Genomic DNA, 20969 nt, shown 5'->3' with positions numbered 1-20969 from the left:
TGATAGAAATACAGCTTCCCGTTCCCCAAATAATACAAACAGTTTATTAATACTGACTAACAATAAGAAACACTGAATAAAAAGTAACGCTCTGTAATTGTCACAAAATAGGAGACCGAGTAATCTATACAATGAACGTAACTGCTACAGCAGTCACACCCCATAGTAATATACAATAGAAAAGAGTATCTTAATCTGAGAGTAAATAAAGACTCAGCAGGGACAAAAGCAATTCAGTGACATTGTTACAGAAAGCTTACACTCTAATACTTACATGTTAGGTAAAGGTGAGCACTTACTGTCATACATAGGTCACACACATTTCTATTTCCATACTCACCCCAAAAATTGCAGCTGGCTCGTTGGTCTAGGGGTATGATTCTCGCTTTGGGTGCGAGAGGTCCCGGGTTCAAATCCCGGACGATCCCTTCTTTTTCTGTAGCTAATAATTTCCAGGTTTTCAGGGCTGCTGCTGCGGTGTCTCTTTCAGTTGCTCATGTGGCATCTTCATGATACTACATTACAGGTCTCAGGCCAGGTTCCCAGTGACCGCCACTGCGGGCGGCATGCTCGCCTCACACCACAGCCCCATCACACGCTCGCTGGCAGGGAAGACAAGAATGTTGTCTTTCCTTGCCGTGACGCGATCATATGGTCGGCGGGCAGCCAATGGAAGGGCAGATAGTGCCTTGTTCCGCGATTTGGGGAGTGGTGAGGGCGTGCCCGTGACGTCACATGAGTGGTTTGCCCATATTGGCTGAACTGCGCATATGACCGGCCCATTGCACGACAAAGACAATTTTTTTTGTCTTTGCAGGCATTGCGCCTACCCACGCTTATGTGCGCATGCGTGATCAGCAAAGACGCAGTCTTAGGCCTGGGACATAGTGAGTTTAAGCGTCGCTGAGCCGGGCAGAGCTGCGCTGAGCAGATGCATAAAGCCCCTGCATCTGTCATCAGCGCGGCTATAGTTTCCCCCTCTGCATGCGTGCTGATGTGTGCGGAGGCTGAGAAACTTTGCCGAGACAGGCAGGTTTGAAATTGCCGCTCTGGGAAGCGGAGGAGCGGTCACGTGACCGCTCCCATCTAACGGGAGCGGGGGACTAGCCCCGCCTCCCGCTCCGCCTCCTGTCACGACTCCGCTCCACCTTTGCTCCGCCTCCGCCCCGCCCCCTGATCGCGCTCACTGCCTCGCCTGCAAGGACAGGAAAAAGCTAAATTTTCAGCAGGCGAGGCAGAGCAGGAGCGCGCCTCAGCGAGCTTCAAGTCACTATGTCCCATGCCTTAGGTGACGGCCCTGGTGTAGGTGCGTGCCGGTGCGTGCAGCTGTGATCCCCTCCCATCGCGCCCTACAGACCGCAGATCGCGGTTTTAAGCTGTGCCGTGCAGCAGCCAACACTGGAGCCGCAGCCTTAGGGGTGAAAGCCAGATTGGAATTGGCTAAGGAAATTTGTCTCTGTATAGTAATCGCTTAATTGGGAATGATAAAACTTGATAAAATCTAAATGTAAAAGTATTTAAGTCTTCATAGGGCTATAAAAGTAGAGGGGCACGTCCGGGATTTGAACCCGGGACCTCTCGCACCCTAAGCGAGAATCATACCCCTAGACCAACGAGCCAGCTGACAGATCCTTCTTCCAGATGTGTAGTTGGAAGCCACATTAGCAGCAGGACAGAGGCAGCATCATATTACATTCCCAGCACAGGCTGCTGCTTCTGTGAGGGGAGAATGATAGCGCAGCACAGACCTGCGCACAGCGGCTGCAGGAACTCCAGGTATATCCCGGGAGAAATCACTGACTGCAATGTCTCCCAAAAAGGGTCAAAGTTTAACTTTCTGAGACTTTGTATGTTTAGTTTTTCTCACCGTTGTGAGCAAGGGCAACGGTGACCTGATACCATGGACATGAGACGTGTACACGAGGGAGGAGGCATAATGCTCAGAGCTGCAATAATACAATAAAGATCTCTAATAGAGGTGTCACCGCTGCTCACACCCCCGATCCCGCTGCTCACACCCCCCGGTTCCCGCTGCTCACACCCCCCGGTTCCCACTGCTCACACCCCCCGGTCCCCGCTGCTCACACCCCCCGGTCCCCGCTGCTCACCCCCCCTGGTCCCCGCTGCTCACACCCCCCAGTTCCCACTGCTCACACCCCCCGGTCCCCGCTGCTCACACCCCCCGGTCCCCGCTGCTCACCCCCCCCGGTCCCCGCTGCTCACACCCCCCGGTCCCCGCAGATCACACCCCCCGGTCCCCGCTGCTCACACCCCCCAGTCCCCGCTGCTCACACCCCCCGGTCCCCGCTGCTCACACCCCCCGGTCCCCGCTGCACACACACCCCGGTCCCCGCTCCTCACACCCCCCGGACCCCGCTGCTCACACACCCCGGTCCCCGCTGCTCAAACCCCCCGGTCCCCTTTGCTCACACACCCCGGTCCCCGCTGCTCAAACCCCCCGGTCCCCGCTGCACACATACCCCGGTCCCCGCTCCTCACACCCGCAGGTCCCCACTGCTCACACCCCCCCGGTCCCCGCTCCTCACACCCCCCGGTCCCCGCTGCTCACACACCCCGGTCCCCGCTGCTCAAACCCCCCGGTCCCCGCGGCTCACACAACCCGGTCCCCGCTGCTCAAACCCCCCGGTCTCCGCTGCTCACACCCCCCAATCTCCGCTGCTCACACCCCCCGGTCCTCGCTGCCCAACCCCCTGGTCCCCACTGCTCACACCCCCCGGTCCCCGCTGCTCACACCCCCCGGTCCCTGCTGCTCACACCCCCCAGTCCCCGCTGCTCACACCCCCGGTCCCCGCTGCTCACACCCCCCGGTCCCCGCTGCTCAAAACCCGCAGGTCCCCACTGCTCACACCCCCCGGTCTCCGCTGCTCACACCCCCTGGTCCCCTCTGCTCACACCCCCCGGTCTCCGCTGCTCACACCCCCTGGTCCCCTCTGCTCACACCCCCCGGTCCCCACTGCTCACACCCCCCGGCCCCCCGGTCCCCGCTCCTCACACCCCCCGGTCCCCGCTGCTCACACACCCCGGTCCCCGCTGCTCAAACCCCCCAGTCCCCGCTGCTCACACACCCCGGTCCTCGCTGCCCACACCCCTCGGTCCCCACTGCTCACACCCCTCAGTCCCCGCTGCTCACACCCCCCGGTCCCTGCTGCTCACACCCCCTGTCCCCGCTGCTCACACCCCCGGTCCCCGCTGCTCACACCCCCCGGTCCCCGCTGCTCAAAACCCGCAGGTCCCCGCTGCTCACACCCCCCGGTCCCCGCTGCTCACACTCCCCGGTCCCCGCTGCTCACACCCCCCGGTCCCCGCTGCTCACACCCCCCGGTCCCCGCTGCACACACACCCCGGTCCCCGCTCCTCACACCCCCCGGTCCCTGCTGCTCAAACCCCCCGGTCCCCGCTGCTCACACCCCCGGTCTCCGCTGCTCACACCCCCCGATCTCCGCTGCTCACACCCCCCGGTCCTCGCTGCTCACACCCCCCGGTCCCCACTGCTCACACCCCCCGGTCCCCGCTGCTCACACCCCCCGGTCCCTGCTGCTCACACCCCCCAGTCCCCACTGCTCACACCCCCGGTCCCCGCTGCTCACACCCCCCGGTCCCCGCTGCTCAAAACCCGCAGGTCCCCACTGCTCACACCCCCCGGTCTCCGCTGCTCACACCCCCTGGTCCCCTCTGCTCACACCCCCCGGTCTCCGCTGCTCACACCCCCTGGTCCCCTCTGCTCACATCCCCCGGTCTCCGCTGCTCACACCCCCTGGTCCCCTCTGCTCACATCCCCCGGTCCCCACTGCTCACACCCCCGGTCCCCGCTGCTCACACCCCCCGGTCCCCGCTGCTCAAAACCCGCAGGTCCCCACTGCTCACACCCCCCGGTCTCCGCTGCTCACACCCCCTGGTCCCCTCTGCTCACACCCCCCGGTCTCCGCTGCTCACACCCCCTGGTCCCCTCTGCTCACATCCCCCGGTCTCCGCTGCTCACACCCCCTGGTCCCCTCTGCTCACATCCCCCGGTCCCCGCTGCTCACACCCCCCGGTCCCCGCTGCTCACACACCCTGGTCCCCGCTGCTCACACCCCCCGGTCCCCTCTGCTCACTCCCCTGTTTCCTGCTCCCTCAGGGTAGGAGGCTGAGCGCGTCACGTGGGGACGTGGTGTGTCGGATCATTCCGTCTGCTGGGGATGATCACACATCGCCCAGCAGACGGAGGCGCGCGCATGCGCACGCAGCCACGCAGCGTCGCGAAGCCACAAGTGTGCTCCAGCCCTTACAATATCAGATTAGAAAAGGATTGTTGTTTGTCCGGGAGATGTCTGATTTTACCACGATATCTCGAATATTTCTCCCTTCTCTTTAAGAGAAAAGGGATGGGGTATTAAAAAGATCCCGCGTCGTATGTTCATATTGGAAGATTTTCCCATTTGGTAACTTCTTCTGAATGATCCTCTTTTACAATCATTTTTGTTGGATTCACCAGAGGGGAAACTGGAAAAAATGTGTATGTTTTGTGCCTGATGGAAAAACCAAAAATATAGTTTTCCAAACAGCAGTAGAATAAAAATATATATAAAAAAAATTTAATCGAGAAACTAAAAATGTAATTATCCATTAAAAATATCTCAGTATTTTCTGGTTTCTTAGAATTCCCGAGCAACACTAATATCTTTAATTCAGCATTACATCTTATTTTATCCCCATCCCCATTAATGTCATTCTTTACACACAGATATGGAGTGTGCAATTTGTAGCCACTTCTTCCTTATGTGTTAGAAACAACCTTTTTTCTCATTCTGCGTCCTCGTCTCATATGAACCAGGCCTGTTACAGTAGTAAAAGGTTTATATGTTTTTTTCCCTTTTTGTAGAAGATGAAATCCTTTTATTTGTATATAGATCCTTGTTGATCCTTTCAGTAGAAATGAAGCACCGGACAGAGATCTATTTCTGACACATCTGACCCGTTAAAATGGATCCCAGCGGAAGAAATAGTTTCTGAATCATGTGAATCCCATTTACAACGAGGACTGTCACGGGAGACCGGGTTATTTAACACCTCTTTATACCGGGATCATTGATTGAGCAAAGCAAGGAGGTAAAATAAATTGTCATTTCTTTCAGGAAAAGACATACACACAATCCTTTAAATAAAATTCACAAAAATTACCTCTGTAGGAGCCCTTTCCAATGACCGGTAGGTACTCACGAAAGTCCTGGAACTGATTTCGGCGTGCAATGCCAGACACGACCGCTATGTTCTTCAGAAGTGGGATTTGAGTCAAAATTCTTGAGTCAAAATCCTTGAAGCCGGCTCGCGTCTATTCAGCACAGAGCATCATTGAATTTGCCGCTTCGAATCTGCGCTCCTGATTGGCTGCAAGTCTCCTTATGAGTTTCAGGGTCTCATTCACCAACTTCTACATCCTATCAGAGCGTGGGAATTCTCCTGCCAGCCAATCACCGATTTGCCGGTATTGTAAAGCCGGGAGGGCACCTTTTTTCAGTCTGTAAAGAGGCATGCACCAACCTGGCACCTCTTCCTCTTTGCATACTGAGCCCACTTGCTGCCCAGGCTCCACAGTCTGGGCTCTGGCACATGGTGGCCGGATAGCCCTGTGTTAGCCCAGGATGCGGGTACTCAAGCAGAACTGCAGTACCCCTCCTGTTCTAACACCTAGGCATCCCTGAGGCTTTCAGGTCCTGACTCCGCACAGACCCAGAGGCACCAAGCTTGGTAGTTATCTGGTCCCTCGGAATCCATGACTTGGAAATCCCACAGATCATTACAGGTTATCAGTACATATACCTGTAACCCTGCTTCCTATCACTTGGCAAGCTGTTACTCTGTGCTGTGTTACCTGTTGACTCACAGGGCCTGAGCCTCTGCCACGGAGAGCCTGGGGTGCATACAATATATATATATAGGTTCGGTGCAGCGCCTCCACCTGCGACAGGTCCCGCCAGAGGGGGAGTTAGTCTTCGCAGGACCTCTATACAAGAATTTCTCTCACACAACCATGTTATAAAACCAATCTCGTTTACTGATATATCAACCTTACTATACATTACATGCCATGACATTCCAGCACGCTGGTACACAACATTTAACACGCCACGGAGGACGTCCACATCTATGCGCCTCAGCGGACGCCAACAATAACTTGCGCCTCGGTGGACGCCAACAGTACTTTCTCCCCAATCCCTCCACCGGGTGTTCCCACCCCGTGTCCAAATACGTAACCAGTTCTCTCGCTCCCAACGGCCGTGTGTATGTGTAGGGGTGACTGCGCAGCCACTAGGTCTTAGGTGATTGAAAGGGTAGAGTTGGTGCACTTGGTGAAATACCTGGCGAGCACTCCGGTGCTCGGAACTGCTACAGTTCTTCGAAAAGAGTCTCTGAGGGTCCCACGCTACGATAGGGGGCGCTTCTCCTCGATAGGGTAGTCCTGAACACAGCAGTAGTTTAGGGGGTAAAGCCCTTACTAAGGATGTCCCTAGCTCAGCTTGTCTCTACGGTGAATCAGGGCTAACTGGGCCGGGGGCACCTGGCCTGCGCCTGGGGGTACAACCTCCCAGCGCAGTGTCTCCGTCTCCTCGTCTCTCCACAATCTTCTCCCTCACGTGCGCGCCACCACTGCCTATATCTCTGGCAACTCCTCCGCCCATAGGCTAAACGTGCTCACCTGACCCTCCCCGTGGGGGCTGCTCCTTTCCCGCCAATATGTATTCTCCTCCTTCGCGGGCTTTTGCAACTACTCCTTGCAAGCGCAACCTCTCATTACTCTGGGTGAATCGGGGGTCACGGCTTCATACCTATTAAATATTACTCTTTAATAAAATATACTGTGTCCAGTCTGTGGTGGGGTAACATATATAAGTCCCTATTCTGCTGTCAGGGATGGAGTGAGAGTATATATTACCTACACTCACTAGCATCATTCTTGGCGCACTTTAGAAATAACTTTTAAAACTTTTACACACAAGAAATTACTCTCAGCTTTATCATTTGGCTGGGGCTCCCCCTGAACCCCTATACCAGGTTCAGGATACCTGGGCATCTATCTGGGCACCTCTCATTATACAAGGGACCCCTCTCTATACTAGGGACCCAGTGTATGGTTGCAGGTATACATTAACCCCTTCATGTCCCCTTACCTGGTCTGGATGATGCTGCAGCAGGAATCCTGGCGGTGAGTCGTAAGAACGTTTTCAGAGTCAGAGTTTGCCCGGAGTAATGTGCTTGGCTGTATCCGAGAATCTCACTCGATTCCCAAATCCAACTTTTGGGGTACCCCATAACTCCGGAACCCCGATACATAGACACATTCTGTAAAGACTTTCTCCGGCAAACCCACCCTGAAACTTACAGCCTAGAAATCTCCCGGTCCCAGCACCCCAGGAAAGGCAAAACACGCAGAAATCTTTAATGTCGCATAATTCGCACACAGTCTCTGTAATGCATTTAAGACATCTGGGTCCAAGAGCTGACACTCTAGGACTCCAACACACGGATCGGGGGTAACCAAGTGGGCTTAACCTTTATTAGTGAGCCTGGTTAACCCTTTCACCATTACAATGACTATAAAAAAGGTGAAAAATAGGTGCTATGACTGTTTATGTATGGTTTCCAAAAAACAATAAAACCAGTTATAAAAAAAAAGGGAAAAATATAAAAATGGTTAAATATACAATATTTTATAGTTCTGTCTTTACCACATGCATAGAAAAACAATCCAGTGATACAGTCGTAGAAAAGCTTATGATCTAATTTTTACACATTAGGTAAAGGGAAGTACTCAATGTCACACTGCGCGGGCTCTGGGTCACACACATTTATTTCCATCTCAGAGGACACTACAGTATATTAATACTTTGCTTGTTGATAAAAGAACATCTATCAGGCGCTGCTGAGAGTTGAACTCAGGATCTTCTGTTGACTAGACAGGCGCTTTAACCTGCTAAGCCACAGCACCCGTTCTGTATATCACCTGGTACCTGCACCCACCTCACAGCACCCTGCTGTATAGTGCCCAGTACCTGCACCCTCATCACAGCCCCTGTATCAAACTGATAGAAATGCAGCTTCCCATCCCAAATAATACAAACAGTGTATTAATACAGACTAACAATAAGAAACACTGAATAAAAAGTAACGCTCTGTAATTGTCACAAAATAGGAGACAGAGTAATCTACACAAAGAACGTATCTGCTACAGCAGTCACACCCCATAGTAATGTACAATAGAAAAGGGTATCGCCACATACCACAGCCCCATGACACGTTCGCTGGCTGGGAAGACAAGAATTTTGTCTTTCCTTGCCGCGATCATATGGTCGGCGGGCAGCCAATGGAAGGGCAGATAGTGCCTTGTTCCGCGATATGGGGCGTGGTGAGGGCGTGCCCGTGACATCACATGAGTGGTTTGCCCACATTGGCTGAACTGCGCATATGACCGGCCCATCGCGCGACAAAGACAATTTTTTTTGTCTTTTCACGCATTGCGCCTACCCACGCTTATGTGCGATCAGCAAAGACGCAGCCTTAGGCCTGGGACATAGTGAGTTTAAGCGTCGCTGAGCCGGGCTGAGCAGATGCATAAAGCCCCTGCATCTGTCATCAGCGCGGCTATAGTTTCCCCCTCTGCATGCGCGCTGATGCGTGCGGAGGCTGAGAAACGTTGCCGAGACAGCCAGGTTTGAAATTTGCCGCTCGGGGAAGCGGAGGAGCGGTCACGTATGTTGTGCAGGCCTGCTCTACAGTATATTAATACTTTGCTTGTTGATAAAAGAACATCTATCAGGCGCTGCTGAGAACTCAGGATCTCCTGTTTACTAGACAGGCGCTTTAACCAGCTAAGCCACAGCTCCCTGCTGTATAGTGCCCGGTACCTGCACCCACCTCACAGCACCCTGCTGTATAGTGCCCGGTACCTGCAGCCACCTCACAGCCCCTGCTGTATAGTGCCCGGTACCTGCACCCACCTCACAGCCCCTGCTGTATAGTGCCCGGTACCTGCACCCACCTCACAGCACCCTGCTGTATAGTGCCCGGTACCTGCACCCACCTCACAGCACCCTGCTGTATAGTGCCCGGTACCTGCACCCACCTCACAGCCCCTGCTGTATAGTGCCCGGTACCTGCACCCACCTCACAGCACCCTGCTGTATAGTGCCCGGTACTGCACCCACCTCACAGCCCCTGCTGTATAGTGCCCGGTACCTGCACCCACCTCACAGCCCCTGCTGTATATTGCCCGGTACCTGCACCCACCTCACAGCGCCCCTGCTGTATAGTGCCCGGTACCTGCACCCACCTCACAGCCCCTGTATCATACTGATAGAAATGCAGCTTCCCATTCCCAAAAATACAAACAGTTTATTAATACAGAATAACAATAAGAAACACTGAATAAAAAGTAACGCTCTGTAATTGTCACAAAATAGGAGACCGAGTAATTTATCTGCTACAGCAGTCACACCCCATAGTAATATACATTAGAAAAGAGTATTTTAATCTGAGAGTAAATAAAGACTCAGCCGGGACAAAAGCAATACAGTGACATTGTTACAGAAAGCTTACACTCTAATACTTACATGTTAGGTAGACATAAGACATTCACACAATCCTTTAAATAAAATTCACAAAAATGACCTCTGTAGGAGCCCTTTCCAATGACCGGTAGGTACTCACGAAAGTCCTGCAACTGATTTCGGCATGCAATGCCAGACGCGACCGCTATGTTCTTCAGAAATGGGACATGAGTCAAAATTCTTGAGTCAGAATCCTTGAAGCCGGCTCGTGTCTATTCAGCACAGAGCATCTCTGAATTTCCTGCTGTTGGTTTGGCGCTTGGAATCTGCGCTCCTGATTGGCTGCAAGTCTCCTTATGAGTTTCAGGGTCTCATTCACCAACTTCTACAGCCTATCAGAGCGTGGAATTCTCCTGCCAGCCAATCACCGATTTGCCGGTATTGTAAAGCCGGGAGGGCACCTTTTTTCAGTCTGTAAAGAGGCATCCACCAACGTGACACCTCTTCCTCTTTGCATACTGAGCCCACTCGCTGCCCAGGCTCCACAGAGTCTGGGCTCTGGCACATGGTGGCCGGATAGCCCTGTGTTAGCCCAGGATGCGGGTACTCAGGCAGAACCGCAGTACCCCTCCTGTTCTAACACCTTGGCATCCCTGAGGCTTTCATGTCCTGACTCCGCACAGACCCAGAGGCACCAAGCTTGGTAGTTATCTGGTCCCTCGGAATCCATGACTTGGAAATCCCACAGTTCATTTACAGGTTATCAGTACATATACCTATTAAATATAACTCTTTAATAAAGTATACTGTGTCCAGTCTGGGGTGGGGTAACATATATAAGTCCCTATTCTGCTTTCAGGGATGGAGTGAGAGTATATATTACCTACACTCACTAGCCTCATTCTTGGCGCACTTTAGAAATAACTTTTAAAACATTTACACACAAGAAATTACTCTCAGCTTTATCATTTGGCTGGGGCTCCCCCTGAACCCCTATACCTGGTTCAGGGTACCTGGGCATCTATCTGGGCACCTCTCCTTATACAAGGAACCCCTCTCTATTCTAGGGACCCAGTGTATGGTTGCAGGTATACATTAACCCCTTCATGCCCCCTTACCTGGTCTGGATGATGCTGCAGCAGGAATCCTGGCGGTGAGTCGGAAGAACGTTTTCAGAGTCAGAGTCTGATGGGAGCAATGTGCTTGGCTGTATCTGAGAATCTCACTCGATTCCCGAATCCAACTTTTGGGGTATCATATAACTCCGGAACCCCGATACATAGACACATTCTGTAAAGTCTTTCTCCGGCAAACCCACCCTGAAACTTACAGCCTAGAAATCTCCCGGTCCCAGCACCCCAGGAAAGGCAAAAGTCACATAAATCTTTAATGTCGCATAATTTGTACACAGTCCCAGTAATGCATTTAGGACATCTGGATCCAAGAGCTGACACTCTAGGACTCCAACACACGGATCAGGGGTAACCAAGTGGGCTTAACCTTTATTAGTGAGCCTGGTTAACCCTTTCACCATTACAATGACTATAAAAAAGGTGAAAAATAGATGCTATGACTGTTTATGTATGCTTTCCAAAAAACAATAAAACCAAAGTTATAAAAAAAAAAAAAGTGAAAAATATAAAAATTGTTAAATATACAAAATTTTATAGTTCTGTCTGTATCACATGCACAGAAAAACAATCCAGTTATACAGTCTTAGTAAAGCTTATGATCTAATTTTTACACATTAGGTAAAGGGAAGTATTTAATGTCACACTGCGCGGGCACTGGGTCACACACATTTATTTCCATCTCAGGGGACACTACAGTATAATAATACTTTGCTTGTTGATAAAAGAACATCTATCAGGCGCTGCTGAGAGTTGAACTCAGGATCTCCTGTTTACTAGACAGGCGCTTTAACCAGCTAAGCCACAGCGCCCCCTGCTGTATAGTGCCCGGTACCTGCACCCACCTCACAGCGCCCCTGCTGTATAGTGCCCGGTACCTGCACCCACCTCACAGCGCCCCTGCTGTATAGTGCCCGGTACCTACACCCACCTCACAGCCCCTGTATCATACTGATAGAAATATCAGTATGATACTACTACTGAAGGTAAAAGACCCAAAACAGAGACAGACCCTGGGCCAGTACAGAATAAGTGCCCACAGCCTAGAAATAGAAACAGGCAGACACAGACAGAACTGGAAGCCCCGGGAGATGAGACTGTGCCAGCGATGTGAGCTAGGAGAGGTGTGTGAGAGACACAGGCAGACACAGACAGAACTGGAAGCCCCGGGAGATGAGACTGTGCCAGCGATGTGAGCTAGGAGAGGTGTGTGAGAGAAGTGTGTGAGACACAGACAGGACTAGAAGACCCGGGAGATGAGACTGTGCCAGCGATGTGAGCTAGGAGAGGTAGAAGATGAAACGCACTTCCTGTTGCGTTGCACACAATACTCTGAAGTGAGGAGTGCCCACCTAGAGAAACTCACTGCCGTTATCCAGAACTTTAATAATATAGAAGAGAACCGAAAAATAGCGATCCTCCTGGGAGAAGATGAAACCACAGCAGAACTGGCTGCACACTATATCAGCACCTGCCACAAGCTGAGAGATGTCCACTAACCCCCACACCCATGTGCGAAACTGTTACCCATATACCCTGCAATCATTATACCCTACCCCCTAGTATTCGTGTAATTATTGTCCCCCATCCCTTACTATTCACGCTTTGGCAATACTGAAATGTTCTTTCGTCATGCCAATAAAGCTGATTTGATTTGATTTGAAATACAGTTTCCCATTCCCAAATAATACAAACAATTTATTAATACAGAATAACAAATAAGAAACACTGAATAAAAAAGTAAAGAAAGGGTATGGATAGAGGGTGTGAATAGAGGATTTGTGTGGGTGTTTTTTATTGAGGGGTAAAGAAGTTGTTGGGAGAGAGGTGTATAACTAATGGTGCAGTGGGGAGTGGTGAAGTTGGAGAGAACAGAGACGTTCACTAAGGAGTGAGGAAACAGTAACCAGAAAAAGCAGTAGGGAGGGCATAGTGAGATGCAGGAGAAGAGATTCCCAGGTACTGGAGGATAGAAAAAGTACAAAGAATCACAGCGGAAGAAATAGTTTCTGAATCACGTGCATCTAATCTACAACGAGGACTATAAAAAAGGTGAAAAATATAAAAATGGTTAAATATACAATTTTTTATAATTCTGTCTTTACCACATGCATAGAAAAAGACTCCAGTGATATAGTCTTTAAAATGCTAACAATCTAAGTTTTACGCAGACATTTATTTCCATCTCAGAGGACTCGACAGTATATTAATACTTTGCTTCTTGATAAAAGAAGATATATCAGGCGCTGCTGAGAGTTGAACTCAGGATCTCCTGTTTACTAGACAGGCGCTTTAACCAGCAAAGCCACAGCGCCCCCTGCTGTATAGTGCCCGGTACTGCACCCACCTCACAGCCCCTGTATCATACTGATAGAAATGCAGCTTCCCATCCCAAATAATACAAACAGTTTATTAATACAGAATAACAATAAGAAACACTGAATAAAAAGTAACGCTCTGTAAGTGTCACAAAATAGGAGACCGAGCAATCTACCCAATGAACGTATCTGCTACAGCAGTCACACCCCATAGTAATGTACAATAGAAAAGGGTATCTTAATCTGAGAGTAAATAAAGACTCAGCAGGTACAAAAGCAATTCAGTGACATTGTTACAGAAAGCTTACACTCTAATACTTACATGTTAGGTAAAGGTGAGCACTCACTGTCATACTGTACATAGATCACATGAACAAGAGAACATAGGGCACAACGTGTTGGCTCAATAAATGAGTTTGATTTGCTAAACCCGTTGTGCCCTGTGTTCCTTTGTTCACCTGTTCAGGACTGATCGCAGGCTTTCGTGCAAACACTGGAGCACCGGTAACTGTAGCATTATTTTTCTTTTTGAGGTGTACAGCATTTCTCTTATATTATCTAAACATAGGTCACACACATTTCTATTTCCATACTCACCCCAAGAATTGCAGTTGGCTCGTTGGTCTAGGGGTATGATTCTCGCTTTGGGTGCGAGAGGTCCCGGGTTCAAATCCCGGACGAGCCCTTCTTTTTCTGTAGCTAATCATTTCCAGGTTTTCAGGGCTGCTGCGCGGTGATGATGTGGCATCTTCATGATCCTACATTACAGGTCTCAGGCCAGGTTCCCAGTGACCGCCACTGCGCGTGGCATGCACCACAGCCCCCCATGACACGTTCACTGGCAGGGAAGACAAGAATTTTGTCTTTCCTTGCCGCGACGCGATCATATGGTCGGCGGGCAGCCAATGGAAGGGAAGATAGTGTAGACCAATGCCATGTTCCGCGATTAGGGGCGTGGTGAGGGCGTGACCGTGACGTTACATGTGGTTTGCCCTCATTGGCTGAACTGCGCATATGACCGGCCCATCGCGCGATAAAGACAATTTTTTTTGTCTTTGCACGCATTGCGCCTACCCACGCTTATATGCGCATGCGTGATCAGCATAGACGCAGCCCCTGGTGTAGGTGCTGCACGTGCGCCTGCCGGTGCGTGCAGCTGTGATCCCCTCCCATCGCGCCCTACAGACCGCAGATCGCGGTTTTAAGCTGTACCCGTGCAGCAGCCAACACTGGGGCCGCAGCCTAAGGGGTGAAAGCCAGATTGGAATTGGCTAAGGAAATTTGTCTTTGTATAGTAATCGCTTAATTGGGAATGATAAAACGTGACAAAATCTAAATGTAAAAGTATTTAACAGTCTTCATAGGGCTATAAAATTAAAGGGGCTCGTCCGGGATTTGAACCCGGGACCTCTCGCACCCTAAGCGAGAATCATACCCCTAGACCAACGAGCCAGCTGACTGAACCTTCTTCCAGATGTGTAGTTGGAAGCCACATCAGCAGCAGGACAGAGGCAGCATCATATTACATTCCCAGCACAGGCTGCTGCTTCTGTGAGGGGAGAATGATAGCGCAGCACAGACCTGCGCACAGCGGCTGCAGGAACACCGGGTATATCCCGGGAGAAATCACTGACTGCAATGTCTCCCAAAAAGGGTCAAAGTTTAACTTTCTGAGACTTTGTATGTTGAGTTTTTCTCACCGGTGTGAGCAAGGGCAACGGTGACCTGATACCATGGACATGAGACGTGTACACGAGGGAGGAGGCATAATGCTCAGAGCTGCAATAATACAATAAAGATCTCTAATAGAGGTGTCACCGCTGCTCACACCCCCGATCCCGCTGCTCACACTCCCCGGTCCCCGCTGCTCACACCCCCGGTCCCCGCTGCTCACACTCCCCCCGGTCCCCGCTGCTCACACTCCCCTCTAATAGAGGTGTCAGAGATCTGTTTCTGACACATCTGGCCAGTTAAAATGGATCCCAGCGGAAGAAACAGTTTCTGAATCACGTGAATCTCATCTACAACGAGGACTATAAAAAAGGTGAAAAATATAAAAATGGTTAAATATACAATATTTTATAGTTCTGTCTCTATCACATGCATAGAAAAAGAATCCAGTGATATAGTCTTTAAAAGGCTTACAATCTAATTTTTACACATTAGGTAAAGGGAAGTATTTAATGTCACACTGCGCGGGCTCTGGGTCACACACATTTATTTCCATCTCAGGGGACACTACGGTATATTAATACTTTGCTTGTTGATAAAAGAACATCTATCAGGCGCTGCTGAGAGTTGAACTCAGGATCTCCTGTTTACTAGACAGGCGCTTTACCCTGCGTTGTCATTTGATATCGGAGCCGAGAGGGGGGGGTGGGGAGCAGTCGAGGAGAGCAGGCCGGAGGGCGCAGACTGAAAAGTTTGCGCACCCCCCCCCCCCTAGCACACGGAATCTCAGTTCCCTTGTCGTTAACATCTGAGCAGTCTGGGGAGAGTAATGGCTGAGCAGTCTGGGGAGAGTAATGGCTGAGCAGTCTGGGGAGAGTAACGGCTGAGCAGTCTGGGGAGAGTAATGGCTGAGCAGTCTGGGGAGAGTAATGGCTGAGCAGTCTGGGGAGAGTAACGGCTGAGCAGTCTGGGGAGAGTAAGGGCTGAGCAGTCTGGGGAGAGTAATGGCTGAGCAGTCTGGGGAGAGTAACGGCTGATCAGTCTGGGGAGAGTAACGGCTGAGCAGTCTGGGGAGAGTAAGGGCTGAGCAGTCTGGGGAGAGTAAGGGCTGAGCAGTCTGGGGAGAGTAACGGCTGAGCAGTCTGGGGAGAGTAACGGCTGAGCAGCCTGGGGAGAGTAACGGCTGAGCAGTCTGGGGAGAGTAACGGCTGAGCAGTCTGGGGAGAGTAACGGCTGAGCAGTCTGGGGAGAGTAACGGCTGAGCAGTCTGGGGAGAGTAACGGCTGAGCAGTCTGGGGAGAGTAATGGCTGAGCAGTCTGGGGAGAGTAACGACTGAGCAGTCTGGGGAGAGTAAGTGCTGAGCAGTCTGGGGAGAGTAACGACTGAGCAGTCTGGGGAGAGTAATGACTGATCTGTCTGGGGAGAGTAACAGATGAGCAGTCTGGGGAGAGTAACGACTGATCTGTCTGGAGAGAGTAATGACTGAGCAGTCTGGGGAGAGTAACGACTGAGCAGTCTGGGGAGAGTAACGAGTGATCTGTCTGGGGAGAGTAACGGATGAGCAGTCTGGGGAGAGTAACAACTGAGCAGTCTGGGGAGAGTAATGGCTGAGCAGTCTGGGGAGAGTAATGGCTGAGCAGTCTGGGGAGAGTAAGGGCTGAGCAGTCTGGGGAGAGTAACGAGTGATCTGTCTGGGGAGAGTAACGGATGAGCAGTCTGGGGAGAGTAACAACTGAGCAGTCTGGGGAGAGTAACGAGTGATCTGTCTGGGGAGAGTAACGGATGAGCAGTCTGGAGAGAGTAACGACTGATCTGTCTGGAGAAAGTAACGACTGAGCAGTCTGGGGAGAGTAACGGCTGAGCAGTCTGGGGTGAGTAACGGCTGAGCAGTCTGGGGTGAGTAACGGCTGAGCAGTCTGGGGAGAGTAACGGCTGAGCAGTCTGGGGAGAGTAACGGCTGAGCAGTCTGGGGAGAGTAACGGCTGAGCAGTCTGGGGAGAGTAATGGCTGAGCAGTCTGGGGAGAGTAACGACTGAGCAGTCTGGGGAGAGTAAGTGCTGAGCAGTCTGGGGAGAGTAACGACTGAGCAGTCTGGGGAGAGTAACGACTGATCTGTCTGGGGAGAGTAACAGATGAGCAGTCTGGGGAGAGTAACGACTGATCTGTCTGGAGAGAGTAATGACTGAGCAGTCTGGGGAGAGTAACGACTGAGCAGTCTGGGGAGAGTAACGAGTGATCTGTCTGGGGAGAGCAACGGATGAGCAGTCTGGGGAGAGTAACAACTGAGCAGTCTGGGGAGAGTAACGAGTGATCTGTCTGGGGAGAGTAACGGATGAGCAGTCTGGAGAGAGTAACGACTGATCTGTCTGGAGAAAGTAACGACTGAGCAGTCTGGGGAGAGTAACGACTGAGCAGTATGTAGAGAGTAACAGCTGAGCAGTGTGGGGAGAGTAACGGCTGAGCAGTGTGGGGAGAGTAACAGCTGAGCAGTGTGGGGAGAGTAACAGCTGAGCAGTGTGGGGAGAGTAACGGCTGAGCAGTATGGGGAGAGTAACAGCTGAGCAGTGTGGGGAGAGTAACGGCTGAGTAGTCTGGGGAGAGTAAGGGCTGAGCAGTTGTAGTATGTTCACATTGGAAGATTTTCCCATTTGGTAACTTCTTCTGAATGATCCTCTTTTACAATCATTTTTGTTGGATGCACCAGAGGGGAAACTGGAAAAAATGTGTATGTTTTTGTGCCTGATGGAAAAACCAAAAATATAGTTTTCCAAACAGCAGTAGAATAAAAATATATAAACATTTTTTTTAATTGAGAAACTAAAAATGTAATTATCAATTTATATACAGGCATACCCCGCTTTAAGTACACTCGCGAGTAAGTACATATCGCCCAATAGGCAAACGGTAGCTCACGCATGCGCCTGTCAGCACGTCCTGAACAGCAATACCGGCTCCCTACCTGTACCGAAGCTGTGCGCAAGCGGGGAGACTATAGAGCCTGTTACAAATGTGTTATTTACATCAGTTATGCACGTATATGACGATTGCAGTACAGTACATGCATCAATAAGTGGGAAAAAGGTAGTGCTTCACTTTAAGTACATTTTCGCTTTACATACATGCTCCGGTCCCATTGCGTACGTTAATGTGGGGTATGCCTGTATCTCAGTATTTTCTGGTTTCTTAGAATTCCCGAGCAACACTAATATCTTTAATTCAGCACAAAATCTTATTTTATCCCCATCCTCATTAATGTCATTCTTTACACACAGATATGGAGTGTGCAATTTGTATCCACTTCTTCCTTATGTGTTAGAAACAACCTTTTTTCTCATTCTGCGTCCTCGTCTCATATGAACCAGGCCTGTTACAATAGTAAAAGGTTTATACGTTTTTTTCTCCTTTTTATAGAAGATTAAATTCACATAATCACAGAACTGGAATAGTTTCCATTTCCTCACATAATCTGAGGATTAATATCAGACTCTGTCGGGAGGGAAATCCGGTGACTGATGTATCCCCAGCCTGGTGCCTTCCGTTCTGTAACTCTAGAACCCTCTGCAGGAGGTTGAGGTAGGGTGAGACTCACCCCTGCGCCCACCCCCGATCCTTCCTGCTGTAAGTCATATGGATCTCAGGTGATGGGCTGAGTCACCTGTGAAAATAATAGAAGAAGAAGAAAGTTCCTTTTATTTGTATATAGATCCTTGTTGATCCTTTCAGTAGAAATGAAGCACCGGACAGAGATCAGTTTCTGACACATCTGGCCAGTTAAAATGGATCCCAGCGGAAGAAATAGTTTCTGAATCACGTGAATCCCATCTACAACGAGGACTATAAAAAGGTGAAAAATATAAAAATGGTTAAATATACAATATTTTATAGTTCTGTCTGTATCACATGCATAGAAAAACAATCCAGTGATATAGTCTTAAAAAAGCTTACAAGCTAATTTTATATACATTAGGTACAGGGAAGTATTTATTGTCACACTGCGCGGTCTCTGGGTCACACACATTTATTTCCATTTCAGAGGACACTACAGTATATTAATACTTTGCTTGTTGATAAAAGAACATCTATCAGGCGCTGCTGAGAGTTGAACTCAGGATCTCCTGTTTACTAGACAGGCGCTTTAACCAGCTAAGCCACAGCACCCTGCTGTATAATGCCCGGTACCTGCACCAACCTTACAGCGCCCTGCTGTATAATGCCCGGTACCTGCACCCACCTTACAGCGCCTGTATCAAACTGATAGTAATACAGTTTCCCATTCCCAAAAATACAAACAGTTTATTAATACAGAATAAAAAATAAGAAACACTGAATAAAAAAGTAACGGAAGGGTAAGAACAGAGGGTGTGAATAGAGGATTTGTGTGGGAGTTTTTTATTGAGGGGGTGAAGAAGTTGTTGGGAGAGAGGTGTATAACTAATGGTGCAGTGGGGAGTGGGGAAGTTGGAGAGAACAGAGACGTTCACAAAGGAGTGAGGAAACAGTAACCAGAAAAAGCAGTAGGGAGGGCATAGTGAGATGCAGGAGAAGAGATTCCCAGGTACTGGAGGATAGAAAAAGTACAAAGAATCACAGCGGAAGAAATAGTTTCTGAATCACGTGCATCTCATCTACAACGAGGACTATAAAAAAGGTGAAAAATATAAAAATGGTTAAATATACAATTTTTTATAGTTCTGTCTTTACCACATGCATAGAAAAAGAATCCAGTGATATAGTCTTTAAAATGCTAACAATCTAATTTTTACGCAGACATTTATTTCGATTTCAGAGGACTCTATAGTATATTAATACTTTGCTTGTTGATAAAAGAACATCTATGATGCGCTGCTGAGAGTTGAACTCAGGATCTCCTGTTTACTAGACAGGCGCTTTAACCAGCTAAGCCACAGCACCCTGCTGTATAGTGCCCGGTACCTGCACCCACCCCACAGCGCCCTGCTGTATAGTGCCCGGTACCTGCACCCACCTCACAGCGCCTGTATCATACTGATAGAAATACAGCTTCCCATCCCAAATAATACAAACAGTTTATTAATACAGACTAACAATAAGAAACACTGAATACAAAGTAACGCTCTGTAATTGTCACAAAATAGGAGACCGAGTAATCTATCCAATGAACGTAACAGCTACAGCAGTCACACCCCATAGTAATGTACAATAGAAAAGAGTATCTTAATCTGAGAGTAAATAAAGACTCAGCAGGGACAAAAGCAATTCTTCCCGCCATTTACAGAGGCCACGCGCTTCCCCGAAGGCATTTACATTAAATGTCGGGGTTACCGCGCGAGGCCGCTGTAATATTCCCCTACCTTGGCTTACAGCGACGCGTCTCCAAAGCAACCCGGCGTCAAAGGATGCCACGGGGTCACATGACGGCGCTTTACCCTGCGTCGTCATTTGATGTCGGAGCCGAGAGGGGGGGGGGGAGCAGACAGGAGGGCGCAGACTGAAAAGTGTGCGCACACCTCCCCTAGCACACGGAATCTCAGTTCCCTGGTCATCATTCCCACATATACTAACGTACAGGATCAGCAGTACACAGCTCCCACATATACTAACGTACAGGGACAGGATCAGCAGCACACAGCTCCCACATATACTAACGTACAGGGACAGGATCAGCAGCACACAGCTCCCACATATACTAACGTACAGGGACAGGATCAGCAGCACACAGCTCCCACATATACTAACGTACAGGGACAGGATCAGCAGCACACAGCTCCCACATATACTAACGTACAGGGACAGGATCAGCAGCACACAGCTCCCACATATACTAACGTACAGGGACAAGATCAGCAGCACACAGCTCCCACATATACTAACGTACAGGGACAGGATCAGCAGCACACAGCTCCCACATATACTAACGTACAGGGACAGGATCAGCAGCACACAGCTCCCACATATACTAACGTACAGGGACAGGATCAGCAGCACACAGCTCCCACATATACTAACGTACAGGGAAAGGATCAGCAGCACACAGCTCCCACATATACTAACGTACAGGGACAGGATCAGCAGTGCACAGCTCCCACATATACTAACGTACAGGGACAGGATCAGCAGCGCACAGCTCCCACATAAAGTAACGTACAGGGACAGGATCAGCAGTACACAGCTCCCACATATACTAACGTACAGGGACAGGATCAGCAGCACCCAGCTCCCACATATACTAACGTACAGGGTAAGGATCAGCAGCACACATCTCCCACATATACTAACGTACAGGGACAGGATCAGCAGCACACAGCTCCCACATATACTAACGTAC

General features: G+C 50.0%; 8 non-coding genes across 8 annotated transcripts; 2 read left to right on the top strand and 6 right to left on the bottom strand.

The window, feature by feature from the left end:
* The first annotated feature begins 356 nt into the window (after positions 1-356).
* Positions 357-428, top strand: TRNAP-UGG (transfer RNA proline (anticodon UGG)). The gene has a single exon. It is a non-coding gene; the product is annotated as a tRNA-Pro (tRNA).
* A 1119-nt stretch (positions 429-1547) lies between these two features.
* TRNAP-AGG (transfer RNA proline (anticodon AGG)) lies at positions 1548-1619 on the bottom strand. Its single transcript has one exon. It is a non-coding gene; the product is annotated as a tRNA-Pro (tRNA).
* Positions 1620-11413: 9794 nt separating this feature from the next.
* TRNAT-AGU (transfer RNA threonine (anticodon AGU)) lies at positions 11414-11487 on the bottom strand. The gene has a single exon. It is a non-coding gene; the product is annotated as a tRNA-Thr (tRNA).
* A 1429-nt stretch (positions 11488-12916) lies between these two features.
* Positions 12917-12990, bottom strand: TRNAT-AGU (transfer RNA threonine (anticodon AGU)). The gene has a single exon. It is a non-coding gene; the product is annotated as a tRNA-Thr (tRNA).
* A 616-nt stretch (positions 12991-13606) lies between these two features.
* Positions 13607-13678, top strand: TRNAP-UGG (transfer RNA proline (anticodon UGG)). The gene has a single exon. It is a non-coding gene; the product is annotated as a tRNA-Pro (tRNA).
* A 695-nt stretch (positions 13679-14373) lies between these two features.
* On the bottom strand, positions 14374-14445 carry TRNAP-AGG (transfer RNA proline (anticodon AGG)). Its single transcript has one exon. It is a non-coding gene; the product is annotated as a tRNA-Pro (tRNA).
* A 4304-nt stretch (positions 14446-18749) lies between these two features.
* On the bottom strand, positions 18750-18823 carry TRNAT-AGU (transfer RNA threonine (anticodon AGU)). Its single transcript has one exon. It is a non-coding gene; the product is annotated as a tRNA-Thr (tRNA).
* A 677-nt stretch (positions 18824-19500) lies between these two features.
* Positions 19501-19576, bottom strand: TRNAT-AGU (transfer RNA threonine (anticodon AGU)). The gene has a single exon. It is a non-coding gene; the product is annotated as a tRNA-Thr (tRNA).
* Between the last annotated feature and the right edge of the window lie 1393 nt (positions 19577-20969).

The sequence above is a fragment of the Ascaphus truei genome, unplaced genomic scaffold, assembly GCF_040206685.1.
Source record: "Ascaphus truei isolate aAscTru1 unplaced genomic scaffold, aAscTru1.hap1 HAP1_SCAFFOLD_627, whole genome shotgun sequence".
NCBI classification, from domain to species: domain Eukaryota; kingdom Metazoa; phylum Chordata; class Amphibia; order Anura; family Ascaphidae; genus Ascaphus; species Ascaphus truei.
The sequence above is the reverse complement of the archived record's forward strand: the minus strand, read 5'-3'. Positions and strand labels throughout refer to the sequence as shown.